This window comes from Carcharodon carcharias, chromosome 2 (genome assembly GCF_017639515.1).
Source record: "Carcharodon carcharias isolate sCarCar2 chromosome 2, sCarCar2.pri, whole genome shotgun sequence".
NCBI classification, from domain to species: Eukaryota; Metazoa; Chordata; class Chondrichthyes; order Lamniformes; family Lamnidae; genus Carcharodon; species Carcharodon carcharias.
In genome coordinates this window covers 42,106,336-42,116,573 of record NC_054468.1, presented here as the reverse complement: position 1 = coordinate 42,116,573, position 10,238 = coordinate 42,106,336, and the positions used below count along the sequence as shown (strand labels likewise).

Below are 10,238 nucleotides of genomic sequence, written 5' to 3'. Positions count from 1 at the left end.
ATTAAAAAGGGGAAGATAGAGTATAGGTGTAAGCTTGTGTGGAACATAAAAATTGACTGTAAAAGTTTCTATAGGTATGTAAAGAGAAAAAGATTGGTGAAGGCAAATGTAGGGCCCTTACAGTCAGAAACAGGGGATTTTATAATGGGGAACAAAGGAAAAATGGTTGACCAACTAAATTCATACTTTGGTTCTGTCTTTACAAATAACATCCCAGAAATGTTGGGGAACACAGGGTTTAATGAGAGGGAGGAACTGAAAGAAATCAGTATTAGTAGGAAAATGGAGTTGGAGAAATTGATGGGATTGTAGGCCAACAAATCCCCAGGGCCTGATAATTTACATCCCAGAGTACTTAAAGAAGTGGCCCTGGAAATAATGGATGCATTGGTGGTTATCTTCCGAGATTCTATAGACCCTGGAACAGTTCCTACAGATTGGAGGGTAGCTAATGTAACCCCACTATTTAAAAAGAGAGGCAGGGAGAAAACAGGGAATTATAGACCAGTCAGCCTGATGTCAGTAGTGGGGAAATTCTAAAGTCCATTATAAAAGATTTAATATCTGAGCACTTGGAAAACAGTGGCAGAATTGGATAGAGTCAGCATGGATTTATGAAAGGGAAATCATGCTTAATAAATCTACTGAAATTTTTCGAATATGTAACTAGTAGAGTTGATGAGAGGAAGCCAGTGGATGCGGTTTATTTGGACTTTCAGAAGGTTTTCGATAAAGTCCCACATCAGAGATTAGCATGTAATTGAGATGGATAGAAAACTGGTTGACAGACAGGAAACAAAGAGTAGGAATAAACAGGTCTTATTCTGAACGGCAAGCAATGACTAGTGGGGCACCCCAGGGATCGGTGCTGGGGCCCCAGCTATTCACAACATATATTAATAATTTAGATGATGAAACTAAATATAATATCTCCAAATTTGCAGATGACAGAAAGCTGGGTGGGAAGGTGAGCTGTGAGGAGGATGCAGAGATACTTCAGTGTGATTTGGACAAGCTGAGTGAGTAGGCAAATGCATGGCAGATGCAGTATAATGTGGATAAATGTGAGGTTATCCACTTTGGTAGCAAAAATAGGAAGGCAAATTATTATCTGAATGGCTATAAATTGAGAGAGGGGAATATGCACCGAGACCTGGGTGTCCTCATACACAAGTTGCTGAAGGTAACCTTGCAAGTGCAACAGGCGGTAAAGAAGGCAAATGGTATGTTGGCCTTCATAGGGAGAGGATTCGAGTTCAGGAACAAGGATGTCTTGCTGCAATTGTACAGGCCTTGGTGAGACTACACCTGGAATATTGTGTGCTGCTTTGGTCTCCTTACCTGAGGAAGGGTGTTTTTGCAATAAGGGAGTGCAACAAAGGTTTACCAGAGTGATTCCTGGGATGGCAGGACTGACATATGAGGAGAGATTAAATCGGTTAGGATTATATTTGCTGGAGTTCAGAAGATAGAGGGGGCATCTCATAGAAACTTATAAAATTCTAATAGGACTAGACAGGGTAGATGCAGGAAGGATGGTGGGAAGTCCAGAACCAGGGGTCACAGTCTGAGGATACGGGATAGACCATTTAGGACTGAGACATTTCTTCACCCAAACAGTGGTGAGCCTGTGGAATTCGCTACCACAGAAAGTAGTTGAGGCCAACACCTTGTATGTTTTCAAGAAGGAGTTAGATATAGCTCTTGGCGCAAAAGGGATCAAAGGGATGGGGAGAAAGCGGGAGCAGGCTATTGAGTTGGATGATTGGCCATGATCATGATGAATGGCAAAGCAGGCTTGAAGGGCCAAATGGCCTACTCCTGCTCCTATTTTCTATGGGCAGAATTTTCTGCCTGTCGGGTGGGTGGGCCCGACCCAACCTCCTCACTGCTTTCTGTCTTACAGCTAGCTTGCTTTACATTTTGCTACTTGCTCCATAACACCACATGCTCTGACATTCATTAGTCCATTATGTGGTACCTTATTAAAGGCATTTTGGAAATCTAGATATATTATAACTACTGATTTATCCTTTTTATGGTCTCTGTTACCTCTTCAAATAATTCTGAGGTTGGTCAAGGAAGATTTTCCTTTTTGAAATCCACGTTATTTCTTATATTTTTTAGTCATGAGATGATTTTCTGTTTTTTCCTTTAGTAGGGATTCCATTATCTTTCCTACCACTGATCTTAAACAGACTGCAATATCAGGAAAACTATCTACACTATTATCTGGACTGCAGTGGTTCAAGAAGGCAGCTCACTCTCACCTTCTCAAGGGCAGTTAGGGATGGGCAATAAATGCTGGCCCAGCCAGTGATGCCACATCCCTTGAATTAATTTTAAAAAAAACTCTGGGTTGGACTTTATGCAAAAAGTGGGAAAAAATGTCAGGAATTTCTTTAGTGATATGTCAGGGGTGTGGCAGAAACTTAGTTTCTAAGCAAAACTGAACATCCACCATTTCTCCAGCAATGTTATGATGTTGGAGGGGGAGCAGCTCTGAGCAAATTTCTGGTTAATCAAAACGGAAGATCCTGCCTTAGTGAAGTATGAGGAGTACCACCCTTACTCTGCTCATGCAGGCTCTCGACACTCACAAAACAAGAAAAAAAGTTTGGTCAGTAACAAAATGGGACGTGTTTCAGACCAGCGGCTCCTCCAATCAAGGACCAGTAACCAGCATCTTTGATGATTACCTGCTATTATTCTGCTTTCCATTTCTCTTGAAGCTCTCAACAAGTAGGTCATATTGAGGCAACTCGACCATCGCTCTCATCGGTTACAAAAATGGAACAAAACTGACCTAATTTCTAAACCGCCTTTCATTTGCAGTCACATGTGCTACCTTCCTGCCTGTCATATCTTTAATTTGAGAAAGTAGGCATTCTGCCAGTAAAACTATCATCCTACATTCACAAATAATCTATTAAAAAGCTAAGGTCAGGCTGCGATCTTTTCACATGTATAGATGCGCATGGAATGGAGGTAAACTTCAACTCTGATTAGGATGGAAATCGTGCAGTAATGGTTTAGCCATCCATTGTATATCCCATCCGATTTTCCTTTCATTTACTTTAATTAAAGAGGCAAGCCTTCACGCCATCTGTTTCATACCCTGCCGAAGTACCTTTTGCCCATTAATATAAAAGGACAAATCAGGCTGAGTGTCCACAGGCGGCCAATCCGAAAACACTTGCTAATACCATTCCCCACCTCTATTCTGCGGTGGACATTTGGGATTTAACGAAAGATAGCCTGGTGAATACTTCTCTGTCCACCAGTCAAAAACAAACTACAGTCACAATTCATTCGAACATTAAAAGCACCGGAGTGACCATTGACAACATAGTCGATTTGTATCGCGTTATTGACACCGTATTGTTTAGTGGAGAGAGGTTGTGTTCACAAACTTCAGACGGTGAGACTCCTGCAGCTTTTGTCCAGGGTTGGGGTTTGTGATACTTTACGACAAGGATTTGCGGTAGTTTGTTGTTGTTTGCCGTCGGGGCGGGTTGTTAAGGAGCTACTTCCGGTCGCTCGCTGGCAGTTGATCACCATAAATGGGTCACATTGGACTTGGCTGATCGGAGTGGAGAATTCAAGGTATTGGGTACTGAGTGAGACAATTCATCCATTCCCTACAAAAATATCACTTATCAGAATATATAATTATATATTAATAGCTATGGAAAACTGAGGGCGCGTGCAGATTGCGAGCTCCATTGACTGTGACACGGGTCACGTTGCTGTTTTCTGCTCAGGCTCCAGTCAATAGCAGTTTTAGCTTTAAACAGGCTCCTCATGATTTTAATGGGTTTGCCTTTTCTGGTTATAAAAACAAAAAAACTGCGGATGCTGGAAATCCAAAACAAAAACAGAATTACCTGGAAAAACTCAGCAGGTCTGGCAGCATCGGCGGAGAAGAAAAGAGTTGACGTTTCGAGTCCTCATGACTCTTCGACAGAACTTGAGTTCTGTCTCAAGTTCTGTCGAAGGGTCATGAGGACTCGAAACGTCAACTCTTTTCTTCGCCGATGCTGCCAGACCTGCTGAGTTTTTCCAGGTAATTCTGTTTTTGTTTTGCCTTTTCTGGTGTCGCAAATGAGATAACGGGTTACTCGCCCCTCCCCTCTACCCCCTCCCCGCCCCGCATCTCCTCCACCCCCTCCACCCGATCCTCCCTCTCCACCCTCCACCCCCTCCTGCTCCTCTCCTCTTCCTCCTCCTCCGCTCCTCCTCCCCCTCCCTCCCCCCATTTTTGATAATTAAAACGTTCCAAGGCGCTTTACACCCACGCATCCTCCAGGGGCAGACCCACAAGGACTTGCCTGCCCTTCCTCTCACCAGGTAGTCAGAGAAACTTGAGCTGTGTTTCTGACCTACCACATTCCTTTTCGTGTTATACTTCTTTTGCGGACATTTACTCCCTTGCTGTTTTAAACTTCAGTCTCATGAAACCTGGGACTTTTGCCTTGCGACCAAGGATTTTCATGACATATTTGGGTTTTATTAAAGGACTGTATTATAATCTGTGTAATGTTTCTTGTTTATTTTAACTTTGCTTTCAATTATTTTTCCATGTTTTAGTTGCTGGTTCCACCATTTTTATTTTCTGTTCCTGTTTCTTTGAGAGAGCTCTGGTGCAAAAATATATTGTTTCCTCGGTTCTTTCTGTATCAATTCTGCCCTTGTTTTCGATGTTATATTTATGTTTCAGACTTTGCAAAAAATTGAGTTACTATTTTTCAGCAATTCTTTGATATTGTGAAGTTAATTCAGTTTTCCAAGTCTGGTCAAAATAAACTGTGAAGAACATGAACTGCAGTTAGGGTGACCTGATCAAGATTTTTAAGAAAATAAAAGGAATAGATTGTGTTCCAGTTGACAGTATTTTTCAATTAAAAAGGTTAGTAAGGGCCAGAGGTGACACTTTTGAGTTGTATAAGGCCCAGATCTAGGTTAGACATCAGGATATGGTTCATTTCATATCACAGAATCACAGTGCCCTTCAGCCCATCGAGTCTGCACCGACACGTGAGAAACACCCGACCTCCCTACCTAATCCCTTTTACCAGCACTTGGCCCATAGCCTTGAATGTTATGATGTGCCAAGTGCTCATCCAGGTACTTTTTAAAGGATAAAAACAAAAAAACTGCGGATGCTGGAAATCCAAAACAAAAACAGAATTACCTGGAAAAACTCAGCAGGTCTGGCAGCATCGGCGGAGAAGAAAAGAGTTGACGTTTCGAGTCCTCATGAAGGGTCATGAGGACTCGAAACGTCAACTCTTTTCTTCTCCGCCGATGCTGCCAGACCTGCTGAGTTTTTCCAGGTAATTCTGTTTTTACTTTTTAAAGGATGTGGGGCAACCTGCCTCCACCACCCTCCCAGGTAGTGCATTCCAGACCGTCACCACCCTCTGGGTAAAAAGGTTTTTCCTCACGTTCCCCCCCAAACCTCCTGCCTCTCTCCTTGAAATTACACCCCCCTTGTGACTGACCCTTCAGCTGAGGGGAACAGCTGCTCCATATCCACGCTGTCCATGCCCCTCATAATCTTATACACCTCGATCAGGTCGCCCCTCGTCTTCTCTGCTCCAATAAAAACAACCCAAGCCTATCCAACCTCTCTTCATAACTTAAATGTTTCATCCCAGGCAACATCCTGGTGAATCTCCTCTGCACCCCCTCCCGTGCAATCACATCCTTCCTATAATGTGGCGACCAGAACTGCACACTGTACTCCAGCTGTGGCCTCACCCAGGTTCTATACAACTCCAACATGACCTCCCTACTTTTGTAATCTATGCCTCGATTGATAAAGGCAAGTGTCCCATATGCCTTTTTCACCACCCCACTAACACGCCCCTCTGCCTTCAGAGATCTATGGACACACATGCCAAGGTCCCTTTGTTCCTCAGAACTTCCTAGTGCCATGCCATTCATTGAATACTTCCTTGTCAAATTACTCCTTCCAAAGTGTATCACCTCATACTTTTCAGGGTTAAATTCCATCTGCCCCTTATCTGCCTATTTGACCATCCGGTCTATATCTTCCTGTAGCCCAAGACACTCAACCTCACTGTTAACCACCCGGCCAAACTATGTGTCATCTGCAAACTTACTAATCCTAACCCCCACATAGTCATCTATGTCATTTATATAAATGACAAATAAAAGGGGACCGAGCACAGATCCCTGTGGTATGCCACTGGACACTGGCTAAAGCATCCTTCTGTCATCACCCTCTGTCTCCTACAACTAAGCCAATTTTGAAGCCACCTTATCAAATTACCCTGTATCCCATGTGCATTTGCCTTCTTTAAAAGTCTTCCATGTGGGACATTGCCAAAGGCTTTGCTGAAATCCATATAAACTACATCAACTGCACTACCCTCATCTACACACCTGGTCACCTCAAAAAATTCAGTCAAATTTGTTAGGCATGACCTCCCTCTGACAAAGCCATACTGACTATCCCTGATCAAACCTTGCCTCTCCTAGTGGAGAAAGTTACTCTCCTTCAGAACTTTCTCCAATAGTTTCCCTACCACTGACGTGAGACTCACTGGCCTGTAGTACCCTGGCTTATCTCTACAACCCTTCTTAAATAGCGAAACCACATTAGCTGTTCTCCAGTCCTCTGGCACCTCCCCCATGGCCAGAGAGGAATTAAAAATTTGAGTCAGAGCCCCTGCGATCTCCTCCCTTGCCTCCCTCAGCAGTCTGGGACACAAATCATCTGGACCTGGGGATTTGTCCACATTTAAGCCTGCCAACACCTCCAATACCTTGTCATTCCCTATATCAATTTGCTTAAGAACCTCGTTCAGACCTGCTGAGTTTTTCCAGGTATTTTTGTTTTTGTTTTAGATTTCCAGCATCCGCAGTATTTTGCTTTTATTTTGCTTAAGAACCTCGCAGTCTCTCTCCCCGAGTTTGATACCTTCATCCTCATTCTCTTGGGTGAAGACGGATGTGAAGTATTCATTCAACACTCTAGCGATGTCCTCTGGCTCCACCCATAGATTGCCCCCTTGGTCCCTTATGGGCCCTGCTCTTTCCCTGGTTATCCTCTTCCCATTGTTATACTTATAGAATATCTTGGGATTTTCCCTACTTTTACCAGCCAGAGCTTTCTCATATCCCCCCCCCTCTTTGCTCTCCTTTGCTTTCTTAAGCCCCACCCTGCACTGTCTGTACTCCACTAATACCTCTGCTGATTTGCTTCCTTTGTACCTGCTAAAAGCCTCTCTTTTCCTTCTCATCGTAACCTGAATGTCTCTGGTCATCCATGGTTCTCTGGGCTTGTTACTCCTTCCTATCACCGTAGAGGGAACACTTTGAGCCTGTACCCTCCTCATTTCCTTTTTAAACACCCCCCACTGTTCCTCTGTAGATTTCCCCACAAGTAACTGTTCCCAGTCTACCTTGGCCAGATCCTGCCTTATTTTATTAAAATCCACTCTCCCCCAGTCCAAAACATTTTTTTGCAATTTATCGATTTCTTTGTCCATAACAAACTTAAACTGTACCATGTTGTGGTCGCTATCATTAAAATGCTTGCCCACCACCACCTCAGCCACCTGTCCAGCTTCATTCCCCAGAATTAGATCCAGCAATGCACCGTCCCTTGTTGGACCCTCTACATATTGACCTAAAAAGTTCTCCTGTGCACAGTTCAAGGTATCCACTCCGTCCAAGCCCATAACACTGTCTATCCCAACTAATGTTGGGAAAGTTGAAATCACATAATATAATTACCCTATTGTTATTGTTTTTACACACCTCCACAAATTGTGCACATATTTGCTCCTCAATTTCCCGCTGACTATCTGGGGGTCTATAATAATCGCCTAATAATGTGGTTGCCCCTTTTTTGTTCCTAAACTCTACCCACAAAGCTTCATTCGATGCCCTCTCCAAGATATCATCTCTCCTTACTGCAGTAACTAACTCCTTAACTAATAATGCAATGCCTCCTCCTCTTTTACCCCCCTCCCCTGTCTCGCCTGAAGATTCTATATCCCGGAATGTTGAGTTGCCAATCCTGCCCTTCCCTCAACCACGTCTCAGTGATGGCTACTATATCACAATTCCACATGTCAATCCTCACCCTTTACTATCCGTTTTAGCTGTCATACTCCTGGCATTAGAGTAGAGGCCATCCACCCTTGCCTTACTCCCTTGAAGCTTAATGCAGCTGTACTCCCTCTGACTTGATTGTTTTACTGTATTATGATGTGTCCCTGTTCTGCTAACATTCTGTGTCCCCTCCCCCTGCCGAATTAGTTTAAACTCCTCCCAACAGCACTAGCAAACCCACCCACAAGGATGTTAGTCCCCCTCTGGTTCAGATGTAGACCGTGCCGCTTGTAAAGGTCCCACCTTCCCCAGAAACGGTCCATAAGACGGAGGAGCAAAAGTTGGCCATTCGGCACATCGAGTCTGCTCTGCCATTCAATGAGATAGTGGCTGATCTGATAATCCTCAACTCCACTTTCCTGCCTTTTCCCCATAACCCTCAGTTCCCTTACTGATCAGACCAATAGCAGGACCAGGATAAGCAGTCTGAACACAACATGAAGTGACAGATGACCCTTGTAGGGGGTCCACAGTCTGAATCCCCCCCCATCCTCAACACTGAGGGTCCACAGTCTGAATTCGCCCCCCCCCCATCCTCAACACCGATGGTCCACAGACTGCATCCCGCCCCCATCCTCAACACTGAGGGTCCATACTCTGAATCCCCCATCCTCAACACTGAGGGTCCATACTCTGAATCCTCCCCACCCATCCTCAACACTGAGGGTCCACAGTCTGAATCCCCCCATCCTCAACACTGAGGGTTGACAGTCTGAATCCCCCCCCCATCCTCAACACTAAGGGTCCACAGTCTGAATCTCCCCCCACCCCATCATCAATACTAAGGGTCCACAGTCTGAATCCTCCCATCTTCAACACTGAGGGTCCACAGTCTGAATCCCCCCATCGTCAACATGAAGGTCCACAGTCTGAATGCCCCCCATCCTCAACACTAGGGGTCCATACTCTGAATCCTCCCCCCCATCCTCAACACTGAGGGTCCACAGTCCGAATCCTCCCATCCTCAACACTGAGTGTCCACAGTCTGAATCCCCCATCCTCAACACTGAGGGTCCGCAGCCTGAATCCCCCCATCCTCAACACTGGGGGTCCACAGTCTGAATCCCCCATCCTCAACACTGGGGGTCCACAGTCTGAATCCCCCATCCACAACGCTGGGGGTCCACAGTCTGAATTCCCCCCCGCCCCCATCCTCAACACTGAGTGTCCACAGACTGAATCCCCCCCCCATCCTCAACACTGAGGGTCCACAGTTTGAATTCCCCCCCCCCATCCTCAACACTGAGGGTCCACAGTCTGAATCCTCCCCTCATCCTCAACACGGAGGGTCCAAAGTCTGAATCCTCCCATCCTCAACACTGAGGGTCCACAGTCTGAATCCCCCATCCTCAACACTGAGGGTCCATACTCTGAATCCTCCCCCCCATCCTCAACACTGAGGGTCCATAGTCTGAATCCCCCCATCCTCAACACTGAATGTCCACAGTCTGAATCCCCCCCCATCCTCAACACTGAGGGTCCACAGTCTGAATTCCCCCCCCATCCTCAACACTGAGGGTCCACAGTCTGAATCCTCCCCTCATCCTCAACACTGAGGGTCCAAAGTCTGAATCCTCCCATCCTCAACACTGAGGGTCCACAGTCTGAATCCCCCAACCTCAGCACTGAGGGTCCATACTCTGAATCCTCCCCCCCCCCATCCTCAACACTGAGGGTCCATAGTCTGAATCCCCCCATCCTCAACACTGAGGGTCGACAGTCTGAATCCCCCCCCATCCTCATCACTGAGTGTCCACAGTCTGAATCCTCCCATCCTCAACACTGAGGGTCCACAGCCTGAATCCCCCCATCCTCAACACTGAGGGTCCACAGTCTGAATCCCCCATCCTCAACACTGGGGGTCCGCAGTCTGAATTCCCCCCCCCATCCTCAACACTGAGGGTCCACAGACTGAATCCCCCCCCCAACCTCAACACTGAGGGTCCACAGTCTGAATTCCCCCCCATCCTCAACACTGAGGGTCCACAGTCTGAATCCTCCCCTCATCCTCAACACTGAGGGTCCAAAGTCTGAATCCTCCCATCCTCAACACTGAGGGTCCACAGTCTGAATCCCCCATACTCAACACT

General features: G+C 45.8%; 1 protein-coding gene across 4 annotated transcripts in view; it reads left to right on the top strand.

The window, feature by feature from the left end:
* The first annotated feature begins 3,510 nt into the window (after positions 1-3,510).
* Positions 3,511-10,238, top strand: part of LOC121293264 (lisH domain-containing protein ARMC9) — a 114,731-nt gene continuing 108,003 nt past the window's right edge. For all 4 annotated transcript variants that reach the window (XR_005946478.1, XM_041216157.1, XM_041216165.1 and 1 more), the window contains exon 1: positions 3,511-3,606. The gene's annotated coding sequence lies outside the window, so the exon portion shown is untranslated. The remainder of the gene's footprint in view (positions 3,607-10,238) is intronic.